Raw genomic sequence first — 25,915 nt, 5'->3', positions numbered from 1 at the left:
GAGGGAGATATAGATATTGGTAGCTACCTCGCAGTGTGTGTCAGGGTTCCAGTCGGTATATCTGAAAGTCACTTCTTCTATAGGATGAAGAATTGGTGATCTCAAACAGATACAGGTCTGACGTTTTTTTTCTTCATGGGAACTTTTTGTTTTAAAGGGATAACAGCTGCCAGCTACGTAGGTGGCGGCTCAGGTTGGTCTCCCTGTGTAGGAGCAGGATTGGGCTTAGCACTCGGCTGGAGGAAGACAGGTGTCTACTGTAACCTTTCTCTTTGGCGCCATCTGATTAAGCAATGGGGGGTGTCTGTGCAACAATACTTCCTCAAGTTAGAGATGCGATCATCATTCATAACAGAATTTTTTGTAGCATTTGGTGTTTCCAGATATGGCTGTTAGTGCAAGATACTTAATTCTAGACCTGCTTTCTAAAGCCATGATGACTTTATCCAGTTTATTGCAGGCTGTCTTTACGGGCTTTATGGTGAGGGATATTCTGCTTTTGCATTTAATTTCTACTTCAATAAAGTGGTACACATTTTAGTATAGAAGAATTAGTTTGCTCTATTTCAAAAGATAACCATTGCCAACGGTTTTCTTTGGCAGTGTTTTAAACAGAAAACAAATTCATGTATCAATGTCAATATGTTTAAAGTGTACCAAACCTTTAAACTTTTTACCATTCAGACGATAGCCATAGCCATATCCATTTGCAATTAATGTTTCTGAACATTACTTGTGTAACTTTAATGTTTGTTGGACAGGATTACCAAGAACTGGAGCTCATGTTGAACCACTGGCGCTGTTCATATTGTTCATAACCCATACGTCGTGCCAATAGATTTGAGCAAAGCACTGTAAGCAGCGTAGAAGCAGATGGTTAATGGATCTTTCCTTGAGGTCATTGGAAGAAACTAAGATAAGTGGCTTTCTATTTATAATTTTTGATGCACACTGTCACTTGATGGTTAAAGTTTATTATCTTTTATTGGTGATTTAAAGTGATTTGCTGCACTGTTATCTACACTATATATTTTGTACAAATAAGTGCCAATTATCACACACTATAATTATTCATGGTTAATCACTCAAACCACATACTTAAAAAAACCATACTGGAAAAACAAGCATTTTTCTCTGCTCTGGTAAGCAGAGCTGTAGAGTTAACACAAAATCCTGGAGCCCTACGCTCTGCTATGGAGTCCTTCATACTTATGTATCCTTGTAATCATGGTAGGTGTGTATGTGAGACCCGTCTAAAGCGACGGTGGTGTCTGTTGGCACATCTGGGCTATGGTGATCGTGATATGGGTGTATGTGAGACAAGCTTAAGGCCGCCGTGATGTCTGTTGGTACACATGGCCTAAGGTGACCCTGATATGGGTATATGTGAGACTGGCCCAAGGCGACAGTGGTGTCTTTTGGCTCATCCGGCCTAAGGCGACAGTGATATGGGTGTATATTAGGGCTGCATCTAACGATTATTTTCATTAGTTGTCCGATTATTTTTTCGATTATTCGATTAATCAGATAAAAAAATAAATGTAATTTTTTCATTTATTTAAAATAATTTAATAAACAAACAGGATGTTAAAAACAAATAGCAGAATAAGAAACCTTTGGTAAAAATGCATGTTGTTTTTATTTCCCATCCTGCCCCATTTGAGCCCAGGCTTGCCCCACTGCCTCCCAGATATGCCACTCTGCCCTCCCCACATATGCCATATATCCCCAGATATGCCACTCTGCCCTCCCCACATATGCCTTATATACCCCTTATGCCTTACACCCCCTGATATTCCACTCTGCCCCCTGATATGCCTTATACCCCCAGATATGCTACTCCGTCCTCCCCAGATATGCCTTATACCCCCACACATGCCTTATACCCCCCAGATATGCCATAGTGCCCTCATAGATTCACAGACTTGTTCACAGCTAACTGACACAATACTTTATTTAGATTCCCCTTAGTTTGCACCCCTTAACCTCTAACAGCACCTTAAGTTAACCTTATTAAATTAACCCTCAGCACTAAATTAACCCTAAATATCCCATTAACCATAACTGCCCCTTAATTAACCCTAAAGACCCCATCAATCACAACTGCCCCTAAATTAACCCTAAAGACCGAATCAACCATAACTGCCCCTAATTTAACCCAACGACCCCATTAACCATAACTGCACCTAAATTAACCATAACTGCCCCTCAATTAACCCTTAAGAGCCCATCAACCTTTACTGCCCCTTAATTAACCCTAAAGACCCCATTAACCAAAACTGATCCTAAATTAGCCCTAAACACCCCATCAACCATAACTGCCCCTAAATTAACCCTAAAGACCCTATTAACCATAACTGTCCCTAAATTAACCATAACTGCCCCTAAATTAACCCTAAAGACCCCATTAACCAAAACTGTCCCTAAATTAACCCTAAAGAGCCCATCAACGATAACTGCCCCTAAATTAACCCTAAAGACCCCATTAACCATAAATGCTCCTAAACTAACCCTAACGACCCCATTAACCATAACTGCCCTTCAATTAACCCTAAACACCCCATCAACCATAACAGCCCCTAAATTAACCCTAAAGACCCCATTAACCATAACTGCCACTAAATTAACCCTAAACACCCCATAAACCATAACTGTCCCTAAATTAACCCCCACATCCCCTAATTTTCAGCAGCCCAAATATTAGTTTTATACTTACCGTTTGATGAGTTGCTGAGCAGTGTGGACACTATAAGGGAAGGGGCAGGGGGCGCCAATCATCAGTGTGACTGCAGGGAGGGACATAAGTAGTAACTGCTGTAAGTGACATTGAATGAACCGATTTATAAAATGAGTGGTAGTTTTCAGAGCATTTTCTCTGAAAAAACCCTCATCTTATAATTGATAAAATCGATTCAACTAATCGATAATGAAATGCATTGGCAACGATTTTCATTATCGATTATTATTAATTTTATGGATTAGTTGTTGCAGCCCTAGTGTATATGAGACAGGCTAAAAGCGATGGTGGTGTCTGTTTGCGCAATCGGCCTAAAACGACCATAGTAGGGGTGTATGTGGGAGTGACTGAAGAAGACGGTGGTGTTTGTTACCACATCCGTCCCTAGGCAACGTGATATGGGTGTTTGTGAGACTGGCTGAAGGCGACGGTGGTGTCTGTTGGCACATCCGGCCTAAGGAGATTTTGATATGGGTATATGTGAGATTGACAGAAGGTGACAGTGGTGTCTATTGGCACATGGGACCTAAGCTGACAGTCATATGGGTATATGTGACAGTGGCCGAAAGCAACTGGTGTTTGTTGGCGCATCCGGCCTATGGCGACCGTAGTAGACGTGTATGCTAGACTGGCTGAAGGCTACGGTGGTGTCTGTTGGCACATCCGGCCTCAGTTCACTGTGATATGGGTACATGTGAGAGTGGGTGAAAGCAACTGGGTGTATGTTAGCACTACTGTTCTAAGGCGACAGTAATAGGGGTATACGCAAGACTAGCCCAAGGCGACGGTGGTGTCTGTTGGCACATCCGGCCTATTGCAACCATAGTAGTTTGTGAGACTGGCTGAAGGCGACGGTGAGTAGTTTGTGAGACTGGCTGAAGGCGACCGTGGTGTCTGTTGGCACATCCGGCCTCAGGTGACTGGGGTATCTGTTAGCACATCCGGCCTCAGGTGACTGGGGTATCTGTTAGCACATCTGGCCTATGGCGACCGTGGTAGAGGTGTATGGTAGACTGGCTGAAGGCGACGGTGGTGTCTGTTGGCACATCGGGCCTCAGTTCACTGTGATATGGGTACATGTGAGAGTGGGTGAAAGCAACTGGGTGTATGTTAGCACTACTGTTCTAAGGCGACAGTAGTAGGGGTATATGCGAGACTGGCCCAAGGCGACAGTGGTGTCTGTTGACACATCCGGCCTCAGGTGACTGTGATATGGGTATTTTTAATAGTGGCTGAAAGCGACTGGGGTGTCTGTTAGCACATCTGGCCTATGGCGACTGTGGTAGAGGTGTATGGTAGACTGGCTGAAGGCGACGGTGGTGTCTGTTGGCACATCCGGCCTCAGTTGACTGTGATATGGGTACATGTGAGAGTGGGTGAAAGCAACTGGGTGTCTGTTAGCACAACCGTTCTAAGGCGACAGTAGTAGGGGTATATGCGAGACTGGCCCAAGGCGACGGTGGTGTCTGTTGGCACATCCGGCCTAAGGAGATTGTGATATGGGTATATGTGAGATTGACAGAAGGCGACAGTGGAGTCTATTGGCACATGGGACCTAAGCTGACAGTCATATGGGTATATGTGAGAGTGGCCGAAAGCAACTGGTGTTTGTTGGCGCATCCGGCCTATGGCGACCGTAGTAGAGGTGTATGCATGACTGGCTGAAGGCGACGGTGGTGTCGATTGGCACATCCGGCCTCAGGTGACTGTGATATGGGTATTTTTAATAGTGGCCGAAAGCGACTGGGGTATCTGTTAGCATATCTGGCCTATGGCGACCGTGGTAGAGGTATATGCTAGACTGGCTGAAGGCGACGGTGGTGTCTGTTGGCACATCCGGCCTGCGACAACCGTGATATGAGTGATTGTGAGATTGGGTAAAGGTAACGGTGGTGTCTGTTGGTGAATGTGATGAGTCAGCCGTGATATGAGTGAATGTGAGATTGGGTAAAGGCAACGGTGGTGTCTGTTGGCACATCCGGCCTCAGTTCACTGTGATATGGGTACATGTGAGAGTGGGTGAAAGCAACTGGGTGTATGTCAGCACTACTGTTCTAGGGCGACAGTAGTAGGGGTATATGCAAGACTAGCCCAAGGCGACGGTGGTGTCTGTTGGCACATCCGGCCTATTGCAACCATAGTAGTTTGTCAGACTGGCTGAAGGCGACGGTGAGTAGTTTGTGAGACTGGCTGAAGGCGACGGTGGTGTCTGTTGGCACATCCGGCCTCAGGTGACTGTGATATGGGTATTTTTAATAGTGGCTGAAAGCAACTGGGGTGTCTGTTAGCACATCTGGCCTATGGCGACCGTGGTAGAGGTGTATGGTAGACTGGCTGAAGGCGACGGTGGTGTCTGTTGGCACATCCGGCCTGAGTCAACCGGGATATGAGTGAATGTGAGATTGCGTAAAGGCAACGGTGGTGTCTGTTGGCATATCCGGCCTCAGTTGACTGTGATATGGGTACGTGTGAAAGTGGGTGAAAGCAACTGGGTGTCTGTCAGCACAACCGTTCTAAGGCGACAGTAGTAGGGGGTATATGCGAGACCGGCCCAAGGCGACGGTGGTGTCTGTTGGCACATCCGGCCTGAGTCAACCGGGATATGAGTGAATGTGAGATTGGGTAAAGGCAACGGTGGTGTCTGTTGGCATATCCGGCCTCAGTTGACTGTGATATGGGTACGTGTGAAAGTGGGTGAAAGCAACTGGGTGTCTGTTAGCACAACCGTTCTAAGGCGACAGTAGTAGGGGGTATATGCGAGACTGGCCCAAGGCGACGGTGGTGTCTGTTGGCACATCCGGCCTGAGTCAACCGGGATATGAGTGAATGTGAGATTGGGTAAAGGCAACGGTGGTGTCTGTTGGCATATCCGGCCTCAGTTGACTGTGATATGGGTACGTGTGAAAGTGGGTGAAAGCAACTGGGTGTCTGTTAGCACAACCGTTCTAAGGCGACAGTAGTAGGGGGTATATGCGAGACTGGCCCAAGGTGACGGTGGTGTCTGTTGGCACATCCGGCCTGAGTCAACCGGGATATGAGTGAATGTGAGATTGGGTAAAGGCAACGGTGGTGTCTGTTGGCATATCCGGCCTCAGTTGACTGTGATATGGGTACGTGTGAAAGTGGGTGAAAGCAACTGGGTGTCTGTTAGCACAACCGTTCTAAGGCGACAGTAGTAGGGGGTATATGCGAGACTGGCCCAAGGCGACGGTGGTGTCTGTTGGCACATCCGGCCTGAGTCAACCGGGATATGAGTGGATGTGAGATTGGGTAAAGGCAACGGTGGTGTCTGTTGGCATATCCGGCCTCAGTTGACTGTGATATGGGTACGTGTGAAAGTGGGTGAAAGCAACTGGGTGTCTGTTAGCACAACCGTTCTAAGGCGACAGTAGTAGGGGGTATATGCGAGACTGGCCCAAGGCGACGGTGGTGTCTGTTGGCACATCCGGCCTGAGTCAACCGGGATATGAGTGAATGTGAGATTGGGTAAAGGCAACGGTGGTATCTGTTGGCATATCCGGCCTCAGTTGACTGTGATATGGGTACGTGTGAAAGTGGGTGAAAGCAACTGGGTGTCTGTTAGCACAACCGTTCTAAGGCGACAGTAGTAGGGGGTATATGCGAGACTGGCCCAAGGCGACGGTGGTGTCTGTTGGCACATCCGGCCTATTGCACCCATAGTAGAGGTGTATGCAAGACTTGCTGAGGGCGACGGTGGTGTCTGTTGCCACATCCAGCCTAAGTCATATGGGTATATGTGAGAGTGGCCGAAAGCAACTGGTGTTTGTTGGCACATGCGGCCTATGGCGACCGTAGTAAAAGTGTATGCAAGCTGGCTGAAGGCGACGGTGGTGTCTGTTGGCACATCCGGCCTCAGTTGCCTGTAATATGGGTACATGTGAGAGTGGGTGAAAGCAACTGGGGTGTCTGTTAGCACAACCGTTCTAGGGCGACAGTAGTAGGGGTATACGTGAGACTGACCCAAGGCAACGGTGGTGTCTGTTGGCACATCCGGCCTACGGCGACCGTAGTAGAGGTGTATTCAAGACTGGCTAAAGGCGACGGTGGTGTCTCTTGGCACATCCGGCCTGAGTCAACCGTGATGTAAGTAAATGTGAGATTGGCCAAAGGTGACGGTGGTGTCTGTTGGCTTAACCAGCCTAAGACCGTAATAGGGTTTTATGCGAGACTGGCCCAAGGCGATGTTGGTGTCTGTTGGCACATCTGCATAAGGTGACTGTGAAATGGGTATATGTGAGAGTGGCGAAGGAGACGGTGGTGTCTGTGGGCACAACCGGCCTAAAGTGACCGTAATAGCAGAGTATGTGAGACTGGCCTAAATTGACCATAATGTGGGTGTATGTAAAATTGGCAGAAGACAACTGTGCTGTTTCTTTGCGCAACCATTCTAAGGCGGCAGTAGCAGGGGTGTATGTGAGACTTGCCAAAGGCGACGGTGGTGTCTCTTGGCGCAACCGACCCAACGCAGCCACAGTACGGGTGTATGCGAGACAGGCCAAAGGTAGATGGGATGTCTTTTGGTGCAACCGGCCTAAGGCGGCAGTAGTAGGGGTGTATGTGAGACTTGCCGAAGGTGACGCCGGTGTCTGTTGGTACATGCGACTTAAGGCGACAGTCATATGGGTATATGTGAGAGTGGCCAGAAGCAACTAGTGTTTGTTGGCACATGCGGCCTATGGTGACCGTAATAGAGGTGTATGCAAGACTGACTGAAGCTCACGGTGGTGTCTGTTGTGACATCCGGCCTGAGTCAACCGTGATATGAGTGAATGTGAGAGTGGCCTAAAGCGACTGGGGTTTCTGTTAGCACATCCGGCCCATGGCGACCGTAGTAGAGGTGTATGCTAGACTGGCTGAAGGCGACGGTGGTCTGTCGGCACATCCGGCCTCAGTTGACTGTGATATGCTATATGTGAGAGTGTCTGAAAGCGACTGGGGTGTCTGTTAGCACATCCGGCCTATGACGACTATTGTAAAGGTGTATACAAGACTGGCTGAAGGCCCTAGGCTGAGTGCGCTATAGGCCGGCGCCTACCTTGCCCGTAGGTAGTATCGGCCCTGTGTGCAATGCCAATGCAATTTATGCCCTCATACCATGGGGGAAAAATAGTGTGCAGAAAAAAGCAACAACAAAAAAAACATTGGGTATTTCTAAACAAAACTCAAGACAAACAGTATAATCTATTTAGCAGGTTTTTTTCATTATTTTTAGCAAAAGTGAGAAAAAGTCATTTTTAGCTGTGGTGACTCTCGTGAGAGTAGTCACCACAGCTAAGAGTAGGCCTTTTTTAATCTTTTTCAATCTATATATGATTAAAAACGTGTTACACTATATTGTATTTCCCTTGTGCTTTCTACGGTATGAGCCTGCGCCATCTGCTATATGTTGGAGGTTGGGATCTGAAAAAAAGAAAAGAAAAAAAGACAAGCAGATATACTGAGCAGTATTTTAATCTGTGAGTGGAACTACAAAGGGGGAGATTGTGGGGGTCCACCCTCCATTGAATGCTGTTTAGTACACTTCATAAAGTTATTCCATGGGGTTTACTAAAAAGAAACATATATGCATGGAAAGACATATCCAAACCACCAAGCATATCTGTTTAGATCTCCCTTCCCACATTTCACTTGGTCTCCTCTCACATCTCCAACACCAGGGGGCCTCAAATTAAAAGTAAAAAAGTTAAATCCACATAGTTTCAAATATCACATTAAAATGTCACTTAAAAGGAAATGTAAAATGTAATCTTTTCAATAAAATTTATGGATTAGCATCTTTGTGATTTACACTTGCACATTTTGTTCTTTTAAATTTAGTTATATGCTTCAACGTGCTTTGTGACCAATGGAACCTCTCCTGCCAGCTATCATTGTGTCATCATACTAGAAGTCTCATATGTTATGCTGGCTCTCCACACACACACACAGAGCGCAAACACTTTTGAAGGACCATCTCAAGACAGCTGGCTACCTGGCAAAATGATCTGCGGAGTGTCGGCTCCCCGGCAAAGAGATCCGCAGAGCGTCAGGTTTCCATCAACAGATTTGAAGACTGTCAACGTTTCTATGTATTTCTTGTTGCTATGACATTTTAAGAAAAAAATTCTTTACATTTTAGTACTAGTCAGAGTTAGCCTCTTAGTGCCCAGAGGGAGGGGCAGTTCTTCGAGCCATGGCTTCCCAGAGATTTCCTTCAATAAAACAAGGTTTTTTCTTTCCTCCGTGCTGAAGAATGACTCTTCGTGAGTCCAGAGGCAGCTCCATCTTTAAACTATCCATACAATGTTTACTATTAAATAAAAAGGTTTGTTCTCATAATTGTTGCGGTCTATGAGTAATTCTTTCAAATTAATATCACCTTTAGTTAAAATGGTATTATTCCAAAAAGTCTACAATGCTGTGCTAATGAAACTTATTTTTGGACTACCAATTTGATTTTATGTCATTGAAATTTGGTGTTACTGTGAAATTGACATCAAATGTTTTAGTTATTTATTGTAAAAACACATCTAACTAATTTAACACATCTATTAAAACTAAAGCATACACAGTCGTTAGCTGAATGTGTTCAATGACAATAGCAAAAAGAACACCTTTGTCGCAACTTTCTGTGTGACACAGATCCAGACGGGTATTGACAATGCCGGCACCGGTACTATTGTTCTTGTCTCATCTACCGTTTGCCGGAGAACTCGCCGCAAAAGTTCTTCTCCCAGCAAAACAGTACAAGTGGAAAAACCCCAAGTAACGTCCACCAGGATACCGATGATCCTAACAGTGAGGAGGCTCCAGAATAAGTAGATAAATATGTTAAAATGATAGTTCTTGAGTATGCCAGGTGAAGTTTCTGAAACTGAATACCACAGAGAATGGGAAAATCGTGTCTGGGGCACGATTCGCTAAATTAGTGAAACCACAAAAAAACAAATGTAGTCAAGTTCATAATCACAACCAGAGCGGGACGTCAGGCGGGCCAAAGGTCATACACTAGATGGCTAGTCAGATGAACAGGGGTTAAATTCCAGAGCACGTAGTCAGGCGGACCGGGTCATACACAGGACGGAAACAAATTCGAATCGCTGAGCAAAAGGAAGGTCAGGAACGCCAAGGGTCGGGAACATGCCGAACAAAAATGCAACCGACTTGATATCAAAGCGAGGACCACGCCAGGGTAAAGAGACTGGAACCTCCGGATTTTTTAATCCTGCACCGGCTGAAGCCACGCTCCTCCAGCAGGGGAAGCTCTCGTGAGAGAGGATCCCTTGCCCGCCACTCTCCCCTTACCCCGACGCAAGGTATGTCTAGCAGGAATCCGGGAGCGGGTCACAGTTCTGTACCTGTTCCAGCCCCCACAACAGAGCCAAGACATGAAGTGGGCGGCTGAGCTTCTTTGCCTTTTTATATAAAGAGCTTTCTTTTACAACAGCTAACGCAATGTCCAAATATAACCAAGCGTCTGTAATAAACGACCGTTTAAACCCAAAATCTTTATGCATGTCATTTTTATGACTTGATAGAAACACAGAATTTGACCACAGATGAGAACTGTAGAGATCATCCTTGCCACTGAAAGCTTAATTGCTAAAGTGATTAAACCTGTATATTCCCCCAAGCACTAGCCGAGACTTAGTGTAGGGGTAAAACAGAATTTTCTTTACTAAGGAAAGCACACACACACATATATATATATATATATATATATATATATATATATATATATATATATTTACAGCAAACATGATTGGATTAAAGGTATAATCCCATCACCCACCAGGCAGCCCAGAACCACCATACAGGTCTATGGCCAGCTATGCCCACCCGACAAAGAGTCACTATTTCAGGGTGATCCCGGTAGAGCGGTGTCAATCCCGGGGTACCATTAGAGAGCTCAGCGTCCAAAGATTCTATGATCCAAAAAGCGACGTGATCCGACGTTGGTACCCTGAGCGACAGCATTGGAAACATCCCCGGGAATAGTCCATGCGGTAGCCGGGCAGAGTACCACAGCCGCTGCTGGGTAGACCCCAGTCCTAGAAATCGGTAATTAAACCACGGTTCCCAAACGAGCTCGCTCTCTGTAACCATCACCAAGTATTGCCCACCACAAGCTTAATGTACCCTCAAAAGAGCATCCGTAACGACGCTGTTCCAATTGTCGGCAGGCATCGCCACGGTCCCTAGCTGCCGCACAGTTCCATGAATTTGTGGCTAGGTCCCGGTCAGGCGCATCGAGTGTTTCCTGGCTTGCAGACCCCCCATGGCCGGCTAGTGCATGGGAGTCTGGTTCCAACACCCTGTGCTCCCCAGACAAGGGACTGGGCAAGCAGGTAAGCAGTCTCCCCAGAAATCCAAAACTGCCCTACTCCCACACTCAAACATAACCCCACGAGTCTTCAGCCTTAAAGGGTTAACTTGACACTTAAATTGCCCCTAAGCCTCAGACCCTCTAGGTTTAGACTATGACCTGTTTAGACTATGACCTTTTCTACTATGTTAATTCCCGTTTAAGTATTTAAATGCTTCTATTGCATCTCCGATCATCTTCTTTACTCCAAGCTATATATATATTAAGATACTTTAGTCTTTCCTGATAATTTCTATCTTGTAAACGACTAAATCTGCTACACAAGAAGGACATTATGCACCAAGCAGGACCCCATCGTGGCCACCACCTCACCCATTCATCCAATATTTAAAATGATAAAGAAAAAAAAGCTTTGACTATTCTCATAATCATTGTTAATGAATATTTCTTTCTAAATAATAAAAAAGTTGCTCTACCTTGTCCGCTGGCCCCAACGCGTCTTCTTTCAGCCAGCTCCACTTCTTCTCTTCTTCTTATATTTCTCCTTGGTATCAGCTCCGTTGACCAGGACTCCTGGATTAGTTCTGCAAAAGCTAAGGAAACCGTCTTTGTCACCCACTTTCTGTGTTAATCCAAACAGGTATATGCACTGCCGGTGCCTGCACTGTTAAAAACTAAGCTGCTGCCACCGCGACTGGCCGCCGTGCAATTGCCCCCCAGGCCGCCCTGAATCCGGGCCGGACGGCTGGCCGGGCGGCCGGCCGGCAGACGACCATTCATGGCAGCCGCAAAGTTAAAAACTAAGCGGCTGCCACCGGGACTGGCCGCCGTGCCGGTAGTGTACCTGGTGGGGGGTGGTCCGCCTGGCGTGCCGCTCACTGAGGGGTGCCGGCACGCCTCCGAAAACGAAGCGCGCGGCAACTGTGGCTGTGCGTCAGGACTTGATGTCAAATCCCGGCGCACAACACTGAAGCCACGCCCACCGTCTTCCGCACACCGGAAGGACAGGACACAGAAGAGGGAGAAGAAGAGGAAGAATGAAGAGGAGTAGGAAAAGTGACAGTGCCAGAGGAAAGGTAGGAAAATATTAGTAAGTGTGTGAGAGGGATGGGTGTTATGCTGTAGTTTATGATGAATGTTTGTGAATGAGGGTTTCAGATTGCATGGAAGTGTGGGGGGATAGCATTGCATAGGGAGGCTGTCTAGGAATGATAGGAGTGTGATTGCTGTTATCAATTTTTTATTTTTTTTCGTCCAATAATTCAATAACAGTATTAATATATATATATGCTTGCAAACAGCAATCACACGCCTATCCTTATGCTAAGTCAGCCAGTACATGCTAGAACTTGGGCATGATAGGATTGTGATTGCTGTTAATTATATGTGTATATATATATATATATATATATATATATATATATATATTAATATTGTTATCGATTTTTTTTTTGTCTAATTTTGGTGTGTTACTTACAAATAAAGTATTTGAAACGTTTTTATTTTCGGTTTTGGCCAAATGAATGCTGAATTTTCAGTTTAGGTCCAGAATTTTAATTTCGGTGCATCCCTACTATATACTAAGCCAGTCACTGAAGTGGTAGGCCTACACCACATCAATGTTTGGCTTAGTATACAGTGATAGGGGTTGTACTGCAGTATTGTCAGTGTCTGGCTCAATGTATAGGCACACATTGACAGTGGTACAGCGTAATCCCTAAGTATATAATGATAACAGTTATGCTGTACCCCTGTCAATGTTTGCCTAACCATAGAAACTATGCAGTTTTAAAGTGTGTGTGTGTGTGTGTGTGTGGGGGGGGCACATACAGGATCTGCCACAGGTGCCAAATACTCTAGGTACGCCCCTGCATCATGCAGCAGTCAGACCCAATGGCCATTCCTCAGCTCTTTGTCCCACGTCTTAAAAGAGGTGGGATAAAGAGCTGAGGCACGGCTATTGGGCGGCGCGGTGCGTGCACGCCGGCCGCTTTAATTTCATTAGGCGCCGGTGGAGTGACTGCTATCAATGTCGCTCGCAACCGCTTTGGTGGCGCAATGGGCCACTTGACTAGACTTGCCCCCCAGGCCTTAGGCTGCCAGCCCTCCCCTGGTCACCAGTTTGACCAACCACAAGAGAAACAAAGGACATTACAGAAGTGGGCAGCAGAGGTAAGCTTAACATTGGAAGCTTTTAGCTAATTACTAAAAACCATATACCGTATTTGCTAGATTATAAAACGACCCTGATTATAAGACGACCCCCCAAATCTTAATATTAATTTAGGAAAAAAAGAAAAAGCCTGAATATAAGACGACCCTATAGGAAAAAAGTTTTACCAGTAAATGTTAATTCATTTAAACTATTTTTTTAATAAAAGCTATGACTGAGAAAAATATTTTGGTTTTATTTCCTTCTATTTTCCAACCTGCCCCCCAGTAACGCACATCTGCCCCAGAAATGCCTTATACCCCCTATATACCACTGTGCCCCATGATATGCCTTTTAACCCTCTAAATGCCACTGTGCCCCATGATATGCCTTTTAACCCTATATGCCACTTTGCCCCATGATATGCCTTTTAACCCTATATGCCACTCTGGCACTTAGAGGGTTAAAAGGCATATTATGGGGAAGAGTGGCATATAGGGAGGTTTAAGGCATTTCAGGAGGCAGAGTGGCGTATAGAGGGTTAAAAAGCCATTTCTGGAGGCAGAGTGGCATTAAGGGGGTTAAAAGGCATTTCACAAAGCACCCTGCCTCCAGAAATGCCTTATGCCCCCCATTTAACACTCCCCCCCGCCCCACTTACCGGTACTTCTGAGTCTCCTGTCATGTAGCTGGGGCAGCGTGTAGACTCACGCTGCAGCCGGAAGGAGGCGTGGCTAGCAGCGGGGGTTGTCTGCGTGCCACACCGGTGCGGGGAACTCTGATCTTTTGACAGCCGGGGAAGGTCTGCATCAGACTAGCATTTGCTCTGAAAAAAAACCTTCTCTTATAATCGAGCAAATACGGTATTTTTATGTAAGTAACATTCTATAAAGCGTTGTCAACATTTCATGAGGATTTTAAAAAAACAAAACAAAAAGATTTTGTCTTTAAAGAGCAAACCTTTGCTAGAGACGGACTCTATGCATTGTTAGTGACTCTCGTGAGAGTAGTCACCACGGCTATGTAGGCGATGTATGTATTTCAGGAATCTGGTAAAGAAGGAAAAGAGATCCCTGGTCTTGTGAGCTTACAGTCTCTTAGGAGGTTCATAAACTATGGTTATGTACAAACTTGACAAGACATCTGCTTACTTTGGTTCTTTTGACGATTAGTTCCATTTTCTTCATACTTTATTGTACTAGGATTTCGTAGCTCATAAAAAGAACCTTGATCTCACTCTTGCCCAAATAATATATCACCCAGTTACCCACACCCTCTTTTTAAACGCCAAGCAAAGAAAGAAAGTGCTGTAAGACACACTGTTCCTTTGAAGTTGTTTCAGAACAAAATACATCTTTGAAACTAAATTGTCTTCAGATCCTACATGCTTGCTTCACTGAACATATTAATGCTGTAGGTACACTTATGGTTTTTAATACTAATGATTATGGATATCACCCTTTGTACTAGTATTGGTCGTTATATGCAAACCCCATAGCTTAATACCACTGCCTATCCCGCCGATACCTGGAACATTCAGGGTCTGAGCTCCAGGGTTCTAGGTGTGTATAGTCAGATTCTCACTCTTGCAATGCCTGCTTACCTTCTACCTTCTTCTAGGTATTGGGACACCCCTCCTAATTATTGAGTTTAGGTGTTTCAGCCGCACACCTTTGCTAACACGTGTATGGAATCAAAAACACAGGCATATAAAGTTAATTATATGTGTATTTTTGCTATATTAATGTTCCTGGAGGGCTAAGCCAAATGCCAAATGATTTAGGTAAACTATAAAAACACTCAGGAGCTGTGGCAACTGGTGTTTTGTGTGGATAAGTGCAAGATAAAGCCCCTGGGGCATAAAAAACCAAGGGGAATGCATAAAATATTTGATGTTGAGGTTGGGACTGTATGAAAGGAAAGGTCTTTGGGCGGTATGTGTCACGACCGGGGTACAGGTTCTGGATCCGCGCTGCAGAATCAGCGCCCTCTGGAGGAGAGAGGACGTACTGCCACCAGTCAGGGGTCAGGCAAAAGAGTAGTCGGGGTCACAAGCAAAGGTCAGGGCAGGCAGCAATATAACGGAGGTCAGGTTCAAGCAGGAGTCAATACCAGAAAGCTTAATCAGGATTCAAACGCTAGTGAAAGGCAAAAAGGCACTAACACAGGCAATGGTGTAGTGCCAAATGAGGGTTTAAATATCCCTCCAACAATATGGATCCTCCTACCCTCCTAATTAGGGGGAGGAGGAAAAAGAATAAATGTCGCTTTAAGAGCGACATGAATATTCATAAGATTAGCCGTTCGCGCGCCCCGGAATTATCCCTCGAAATCGCCGGGGACGCGCGTCTCGCAGGAGAACGGACCTGGCGGCAGCTCACCGTGACGGCACCAGCAGGGAGCCGACTGCGCGGGCTGCGTCTCGGCGTCCCTGCCGGCAGCCCGACGGAGGAGGTAACAGTATGTGAATAAAAACATGTAAATACATAAAGGGAATCAGCCAGATAAAGGAGGAGAGTATATTTAAAAGAAGAGAAACTACCAAAACCAAAAGGACATAGATTTAAATTAGAGGGGCAAATCAGGAAATATTACTTTACAAAGGTTGTGGATGCATGGAATAGCCTTGCAACAGAAGTGGTAGACGTTAATAGAGTGAAGGAGTTTAAGCATGCGAGGGATAGACATTGTGCATATATATATATATATATATATATATACACACATGTCTGCACTGATCGTACACAAGACACAGGAAGGTACTAAATGACAACCACAAGTTACAGTTGATGTAAGGCAGCGTGGCCTACTGGTAGAAGGCACTGGAGGAGGCGGGCTCCAGTCTCAATGAGAGCGTGGGTTCGATTCCCACCGCTGCCATTCACTTTTTAAAATCCCAATAATGCCATTAAGCCCTCCAAAATATTATGTCAGTTTCTTTTATGGTCTTCTACGGGTTAAGTGTGGCTTCACTGCCATCTAGAGGGGATGACAGGACATCACAGGGACACATTCACAATCCAGGCTGCAGCGTTTGTATGAATGGATAGATATAGATACACTATATGACCAAAAGTATTGGGGCACCCCTCCTAACTATTGAGTTTAGGTGTTTCGGCTGCACCCATTGCTAACAAGTGTATGAAATCAAACACATAGGCAGAAAAAGTTAATTATATGTGTATTATTTTGCTATATTGATGTTCTTGGAGGGATAAGTCAAATGCCAAATGATTTAGGTAAACTATACAAATACTCAGAGCCGTGGCAACTTGTGTTTAATGTGGCAAAGGGCAAGTTAATGCCCTTCGGTCATAAAAACCCAAGGGCAGCGCATAGAACATGTGATGTTGAGGTTAGGACTGTACGAAAGGAAAGGGGTTTGGGGGGGGGGGGTATGTGAATAAAAACATGTAAATACATAAAGGGAATCAGCATGATAAAGGAGGAGATTTTTTTAACCCCTTAAGGACCAGTCTTTTACTTTTTTGTACCCTTTGGGACCGAGGATGTTTTAACACTTTTTCGGTTCTTGTGCTTAGATGTCACTCATTTAGTGTACCCACACACGTTATATAGGCTTTGTTCAGATACCATTTTTTGATCACATTATCTAATTTCCTAATATATATATATATATATATATATATATATAAATATATATATATATATATATATACATATATATATATAATGAAAAATTGAAAAAAACCAAAACTTTTTCTCACTTATTCATCCAAAAAAGCTAATGAAAAAATCTGCTAAATAGATTCTACTATTTGTCCTGAGTTTAGAAATAGCCAATGTTTTTATGGATTATCGGGCAATAAGAACAAGAAGCGTTTTGCTGTTTTGAAACCATTTTTTTCCCCAAAGCTGTTCATTCTGCCCCATGTGCTATTTCGGGTATCTTTGAAGCAGGCCAATGCAATTTATGCCCTCATACCATGGGGGAAAAATAATGTGCAGAAAAAAGCAACAACAAAAAAAACATTGGGTATTTCTAAACAAAACTCAAGACAAACAGTATAATCTATTTAGCAGGTTTTTTTCATTATTTTTAGCAAAAGTGAGAAAAAGTCATTTTTTTAGCTGTGGTGACTCTCGTGAGAGTAGTCACCACAGCTAAGAGTAGGCCTTTTTTAATCTTTTTCAATTTATATATGATTAAAAACGTGTTACACTATATATTGTATTTCCCTTGTGCTTTCTACGGTATGAGCCTGCGCCATCTGCTATATGTTGGAGGTTGGGATCTGAAAAAAAGAAAATAAAAAAAGACAAGCCGATATACTGAGCAGTATTTTAATCTGTGAGTGGAACTACAGAGGGGGAGATTGTGTATTTAAAATCGTATCACACAGTGTGTACGATGTTTGATTTTTTTATTTTATAATAGCCTGATATTTGAGGAAAAAGAAGAGGAAGATAAATTGTATTCTCAAATGAAGCTCTTCAGGACCATCTAACAGTTTACTTAAGTATCATGTTTTACTTTTGTGATACTATTTTGTTATATTCTGTTACAATTGTATCATAGCGCTCCACCTGTAGAAATGTTGCAGGAACAGTGTGCAATCTGACCTTCAATAGACTGCATTGTGTCAAGCGATTATGCTCAGGAAGGAACACCAACAAGGAGCAAACTAAAGGAATGGGATGCTCTATAACTCTTGAAAAAAAAGCAAAACAACTCCTTTCTGACCTTTAGGGTCCACCCTCCATTGAATGCTGTTTAGTACACTTCATAAAGTTATTCCATGGGGTTTACTAAAAAGAAACATATATGCATGGAAAGACATATCCAAACCACCAAGCATATCTGTTTAGATCTCCCTTCCCACATTTCACTTGGTCTCCTCTCACATCTCCAACACCAGGGGGCCTCAAATTAAAAGTAAAAAGGTAAATCCACATAGTTTCAAATATCACATTAAAATGTAACTTAAAAGGAAATGTAAAATGTAATCTTTTCAATAAAATTTATGGATTAGCATCTTAGTGATTTACACTTGCACATTTTGTTCTTTTAAATAAAGCTGTAGTATTTAGTTATATGCTTCAACGAGCTTTGTGACCAATGGAACCTCTCCTGCCAGCTATCATTGTGCCATCATACTAGAAGTCTCATATGTTACGCTGGCTCTCCACACACACACACAGAGCGCAAACACTTTTGAAGGACCATCTCAAGACAGCTGGCTACCTGGCAAAATGATCTGCGGAGTGTCGGCTCCCCGGCAAAGAGATCCGCAGAGCGTCAGGTTTCCATCAACAGATTTGAAGACTGTCAACGTTTCTATGTATTTCTTGTTGCTATGACATTTTAAGAAAAAAATTCTTTACATTTTAGTACTAGTCAGAGTTAGCCTCTTAGTGCCCAGAGGGAGGGGCAGTTCTTCGAGCCATGGCTTCCCAGAGATTTCCTTCAATAAAACAAGGTTTTTTCTTTCCTCCGTGCTGAAGAATGACTCTTCGTGAGTCCAGAGGCAGCTCCATCTTTAAACTATCCATACAATGTTTACTATTAAATAAAAAGGTTTGTTCTCATAATTGTTGCGGTCTATGAGTAATTCTTTCAAATTAATATCACCTTTAGTTAAAATGGTATTATTCCAAAAAGTCTACAATGCTGTGCTAATGAAACTTATTTTTGGACTACCAATTTGATTTTATGTCATTGAAATTTGGTGTTACTGTGAAATTGACATCAAATGTTTTAGTTATTTATTGTAAAAACACATCTAACTAATTTAACACATCTATTAAAACTAAAGCATACACAGTCGTTAGCTGAATGTGTTCAATGACGAAAGCAAAAAGAACACCTTTGTCGCCAACTTTCTGTGTGACACAGATCCAGACGGGTATTGACAATGCCGGCACCGGTACTATTGTTCTTGTCTCGTCTACCGTTTGCCGGAGAACTCGCCGCAAAAGTTCTTCTCCCAGCAAAACAGTACAAGTGGAAAAACCCCAAGTAACGTCCACCAGGGTACCGATGATCCTAACAGTGAGGAGGCTCCAGAATAAGTAGATAAATATGTTAAAATGATAGTTCTTGAGTATGCCAGGTGAAGTTTCTGAAACTGAATACCACAGAGAATGGGAAAATCGTGTCTGGGGCACGATTCGCTAAATTAGTGAAACCACAAAAAACAAATGTAGTCAAGCTCAGAATCACAACCAGAGCGGGACGTCAGGCGTCCAAAGGCCATACACTAGATGGCTAGTCAGGGGTTAAATTCCAGAGCGCGTAGTCAGGCGGACCGGGTCATACACAGGACGGAAACAAATTCGAATCGCTGAGCAAAAGGAAGGTCAGGAACGCCAAGGGTCGGGAACATGCCGAACAAAAATGCAACCGACTTGATATCAAAGCGAGGACCACGCCAGGGTAAAGAGACTGGAACCTCCGGATTTTTTAATCCTGCACCGGCTGAAGCCACGCTCCTCCAGCAGGGGAAGCTCTCGTGAGAGAGGATCCCTTGCCCGCCACTCTCCCCTTACCCCGACGCAAGGTATGTCTAGCAGGAATCCGGGAGCGGGTCACAGTTCTGTACCTGTTCCAGCCCCCACAACAGAGCCAAGACATGAAGTGGGCGGCTGAGCTTCTTTGCCTTTTTATATAAAGAGCTTTCTTTTACAACAGCTAACGCAATGTCCAAATATAACCAAGCGTCTGTAATAAACGACCGTTTAAACCCAAAATCTTTATGCATGTCATTTTTATGACTTGATAGAAACACAGAATTTGACCACAGATGAGAACTGTAGAGATCATCCTTGCCACTGAAAGCTTAATTGCTAAAGTGATTAAACCTGTATATTCCCCCAAGCCGAGACTTAGTGTAGGGGTAAAACAGAATTTTCTTTACTAAGGAAAGCACACACACATATATATATATATATATATATATATATATTTACAGCAAACATGATTGGATTAAAGGTATAATCCCATCACCCACCAGGCAGCCCAGAACCACCATACAGGTCTATGGCCAGCTATGCCCACCCGACAAAGAGTCACTATTTCAGGGTGATCCCGGTAGAGCGGTGTCAATCCCGGGGTACCATTAGAGAGCTCAGCGTCCAAAGATTCTATGATCCAAAAAGCGACGTGATCCGACGTTGGTACCCTGAGCGGCAGCATTGGAAACATCCCCGGGAATAGTCCATGCGGTAGCCGGGCAGAGTACCACAGCCGCTGCTGGGTAGACCCCAGTCCTAGAAATCGGTAATTAAACCACGGTTCCCAAACGAGCTCGCTCTCTGTAACCATCACCAAGTATTGCCCACCACAAGCTTAATGTACCCTCAAAAGAGCATCCGTAACGACGCTGTTCCAATTGTCGGCAGGCATCGCCACGGTCCCTAGCTGCCGCACAGTTCCATGAATTTGTGGCTAGGTCCCGGTCAGGCGCATCGAGTGTTTCCTGGCTTGCAGACCCCCCATGGCCGGCTAGTGCATGGGAGTCTGGTTCCAACACCCTGTGCTCCCCAGACAAGGGACTGGGCAAGCAGGTAAGCAGTCTCCCCAGAAATCCAAAAGTGCCCTACTCCCACACTCAAACATAACCCCACGAGTCTTCAGCCTTAAAGGGTTAACTTGACACTTAAATTGCCCCTAAGCCTCAGACCCTCTAGGTTTAGACTATGACCTGTTTAGACTATGACCTTTTCTACTATGTTAATTCCCGTTTAAGTATTTAAATGCTTCTATTGCATCTCCGATCATCTTCTTTACTCCAAGCTATATATATATTAAGATACTTTAGTCTTTCCTGATAATTTCTATCTTGTAAACGACTAAATCTGCTACACAAGAAGGACATTATGCACCAAGCAGGACCCCATCGTGGCCACCACCTCACCCATTCATCCAATATTTAAAATGATAAAGAAAAAAAAGCTTTGACTATTCTCATAATCATTGTTAATGAATATTTCTTTCTAAATAATAAAAAAGTTGCTCTACCTTGTCCGCTGGCCCCAACGCGTCTTCTTTCAGCCAGCTCCACTTCTTCTCTTCTTCTTATATTTCTCCTTGGTATCAGCTCCGTTGACCAGGACTCCTGGATTAGTTCTGCAAAAGCTAAGGAAACCGTCTTTGTCACCCACTTTCTGTGTTAATCCAAACAGGTATATGCACTGCCGGTGCCTGCACTGTTAAAAACTAAGCTGCTGCCACCGCGACTGGCCGCCGTGCAATTGCCCCCCAGGCCGCCCTGAATCCGGGCCGGACGGCTGGCCGGGCGGCCGGCCGGCAGACGACCATTCATGGCAGCCGCAAAGTTAAAAACTAAGCGGCTGCCACCGGGACTGGCCGCCGTGCCGGTAGTGTACCTGGTGGGGGGTGGTCCGCCTGGCGTGCCGCTCACTGAGGGGTGCCGGCACGCCTCCGAAAACGAAGCGCGCGGCAACTGTGGCTGTGCGTCAGGACTTGATGTCAAATCCCGGCGCACAACACTGAAGCCACGCCCACCGTCTTCCGCACACCGGAAGGACAGGACACAGAAGAGGGAGAAGAAGAGGAAGAATGAAGAGGAGTAGGAAAAGTGACAGTGCCAGAGGAAAGGTAGGAAAATATTAGTAAGTGTGTGAGAGGGATGGGTGTTATGCTGTAGTTTATGATGAATGTTTGTGAATGAGGGTTTCAGATTGCATGGAAGTGTGGGGGGATAGCATTGCATAGGGAGGCTGTCTAGGAATGATAGGAGTGTGATTGCTGTTATCAATTTTTTATTTTTTTTCGTCCAATAATTCAATAACAGTATTAATATATATATATGCTTGCAAACAGCAATCACACGCCTATCCTTATGCTAAGTCAGCCAGTACATGCTAGAACTTGGGCATGATAGGATTGTGATTGCTGTTAATTATATGTGTATATATATATATATATATATATATATATATTAATATTGTTATCGATTTTTTTTTTGTCTAATTTTGGTGTGTTACTTACAAATAAAGTATTTGAAACGTTTTTATTTTCGGTTTTGGCCAAATGAATGCTGAATTTTCAGTTTAGGTCCAGAATTTTAATTTCGGTGCATCCCTACTATATACTAAGCCAGTCACTGAAGTGGTAGGCCTACACCACATCAATGTTTGGCTTAGTATACAGTGATAGGGGTTGTACTGCAGTATTGTCAGTGTCTGGCTCAATGTATAGGCACACATTGACAGTGGTACAGCGTAATCCCTAAGTATATAATGATAACAGTTATGCTGTACCCCTGTCAATGTTTGCCTAACCATAGAAACTATGCAGTTTTAAAGTGTGTGTGTGTGTGTGGGGGGGGGCACATACAGGATCTGCCACAGGTGCCAAATACTCTAGGTACGCCCCTGCATCATGCAGCAGTCAGACCCAATGGCCATTCCTCAGCTCTTTGTCCCACGTCTTAAAAGAGGTGGGATAAAGAGCTGAGGCACGGCTATTGGGCGGCGCGGTGCGTGCACGCCGGCCGCTTTAATTTCATTAGGCGCCGGTGGAGTGACTGCTATCAATGTCGCTCGCAACCGCTTTGGTGGCGCAATGGGCCACTTGACTAGACTTGCCCCCCAGGCCTTAGGCTGCCAGCCCTCCCCTGGTCACCAGTTTGACCAACCACAAGAGAAACAAAGGACATTACAGAAGTGGGCAGCAGAGGTAAGCTTAACATTGGAAGCTTTTAGCTAATTACTAAAAACCATATACCGTATTTGCTAGATTATAAAACGACCCTGATTATAAGACGACCCCCCAAATCTTAATATTAATTTAGGAAAAAAAGAAAAAGCCTGAATATAAGACGACCCTATAGGAAAAAAGTTTTACCAGTAAATGTTAATTCATTTAAACTATTTTTTTAATAAAAGCTATGACTGAGAAAAATATTTTGGTTTTATTTCCTTCTATTTTCCAACCTGCCCCCCAGTAACGCACATCTGCCCCAGAAATGCCTTATACCCCCTATATACCACTGTGCCCCATGATATGCCTTTTAACCCTCTAAATGCCACTGTGCCCCATGATATGCCTTTTAACCCTATATGCCACTTTGCCCCATGATATGCCTTTTAACCCTATATGCCACTCTGGCACTTAGAGGGTTAAAAGGCATATTATGGGGAAGAGTGGCATATAGGGAGGTTTAAGGCATTTCAGGAGGCAGAGTGGCGTATAGAGGGTTAAAAAGCCATTTCTGGAGGCAGAGTGGCATTAAGGGGGTTAAAAGGCATTTCACAAAGCACCCTGCCTCCAGAAATGCCTTATGCCCCCCATTTAACACTCCCCCCCGCCCCACTTACCGGTACTTCTGAGTCTCCTGTCATGTAGCTGGGGCAGCGTGTAGACTCACGCTGCAGCCGGAAGGAGGCGTGGCTAGCAGCGGGGGTTGTCTGCGTGCCACACCGGTGCGGGGAACTCTGATCTTTTGACAGCCGGGGAAGGTCTGCATCAGACTAGCATTTGCTCTGAAAAAAAACCTTCTCTTATAATCGAGCAAATACGGTATTTTTATGTAAGTAACATTCTATAAAGCGTTGTCAACATTTCATGAGGATTTTAAAAAAACAAAACAAAAAGATTTTGTCTTTAAAGAGCAAACCTTTGCTAGAGACGGACTCTATGCATTGTTAGTGACTCTCGTGAGAGTAGTCACCACGGCTATGTAGGCGATGTATGTATTTCAGGAATCTGGTAAAGAAGGAAAAGAGATCCCTGGTCTTGTGAGCTTACAGTCTCTTAGGAGGTTCATAAACTATGGTTATGTACAAACTTGACAAGACATCTGCTTACTTTGGTTCTTTTGACGATTAGTTCCATTTTCTTCATACTTTATTGTACTAGGATTTCGTAGCTCATAAAAAGAACCTTGATCTCACTCTTGCCCAAATAATATATCACCCAGTTACCCACACCCTCTTTTTAAACGCCAAGCAAAGAAAGAAAGTGCTGTAAGACACACTGTTCCTTTGAAGTTGTTTCAGAACAAAATACATCTTTGAAACTAAATTGTCTTCAGATCCTACATGCTTGCTTCACTGAACATATTAATGCTGTAGGTACACTTATGGTTTTTAATACTAATGATTATGGATATCACCCTTTGTACTAGTATTGGTCGTTATATGCAAACCCCATAGCTTAATACCACTGCCTATCCCGCCGATACCTGGAACATTCAGGGTCTGAGCTCCAGGGTTCTAGGTGTGTATAGTCAGATTCTCACTCTTGCAATGCCTGCTTACCTTCTACCTTCTTCTAGGTATTGGGACACCCCTCCTAATTATTGAGTTTAGGTGTTTCAGCCGCACACCTTTGCTAACACGTGTATGGAATCAAAAACACAGGCATATAAAGTTAATTATATGTGTATTTTTGCTATATTAATGTTCCTGGAGGGCTAAGCCAAATGCCAAATGATTTAGGTAAACTATAAAAACACTCAGGAGCTGTGGCAACTGGTGTTTTGTGTGGATAAGTGCAAGATAAAGCCCCTGGGGCATAAAAAACCAAGGGGAATGCATAAAATATTTGATGTTGAGGTTGGGACTGTATGAAAGGAAAGGTCTTTGGGCGGTATGTGTCACGACCGGGGTACAGGTTCTGGATCCGCGCTGCAGAATCAGCGCCCTCTGGAGGAGAGAGGACGTACTGCCACCAGTCAGGGGTCAGGCAAAAGAGTAGTCGGGGTCACAAGCAAAGGTCAGGGCAGGCAGCAATATAACGGAGGTCAGGTTCAAGCAGGAGTCAATACCAGAAAGCTTAATCAGGATTCAAACGCTAGTGAAAGGCAAAAAGGCACTAACACAGGCAATGGTGTAGTGCCAAATGAGGGTTTAAATATCCCTCCAACAATATGGATCCTCCTACCCTCCTAATTAGGGGGAGGAGGAAAAAGAATAAATGTCGCTTTAAGAGCGACATGAATATTCATAAGATTAGCCGTTCGCGCGCCCCGGAATTATCCCTCGAAATCGCCGGGGACGCGCGTCTCGCAGGAGAACGGACCTGGCGGCAGCTCACCGTGACGGCACCAGCAGGGAGCCGACTGCGCGGGCTGCGTCTCGGCGTCCCTGCCGGCAGCCCGACGGAGGAGGTAACAGTATGTGAATAAAAACATGTAAATACATAAAGGGAATCAGCCAGATAAAGGAGGAGAGTATATTTAAAAGAAGAGAAACTACCAAAACCAAAAGGACATAGATTTAAATTAGAGGGGCAAATCAGGAAATATTACTTTACAAAGGTTGTGGATGCATGGAATAGCCTTGCAACAGAAGTGGTAGACGTTAATAGAGTGAAGGAGTTTAAGCATGCGAGGGATAGACATTGTGCATATATATATATATATATATATATATACACACATGTCTGCACTGATCGTACACAAGACACAGGAAGGTACTAAATGACAACCACAAGTTACAGTTGATGTAAGGCAGCGTGGCCTACTGGTAGAAGGCACTGGAGGAGGCGGGCTCCAGTCTCAATGAGAGCGTGGGTTCGATTCCCACCGCTGCCATTCACTTTTTAAAATCCCAATAATGCCATTAAGCCCTCCAAAATATTATGTCAGTTTCTTTTATGGTCTTCTACGGGTTAAGTGTGGCTTCACTGCCATCTAGAGGGGATGACAGGACATCGCAGGGACACATTCACAATCCAGGCTGCAGCGTTTGTATGAATGGATAGATATAG

The sequence above is a fragment of the Sceloporus occidentalis genome, unplaced genomic scaffold (assembly GCF_023333645.1).
Source record: "Sceloporus occidentalis isolate IW3139 unplaced genomic scaffold, rSceOcc1.0.p SCAF_60, whole genome shotgun sequence".
In the NCBI taxonomy this organism is placed as follows: domain Eukaryota; kingdom Metazoa; phylum Chordata; class Lepidosauria; order Squamata; family Phrynosomatidae; genus Sceloporus; species Sceloporus occidentalis.
Note: the sequence above shows the minus strand (reverse complement) of the source record.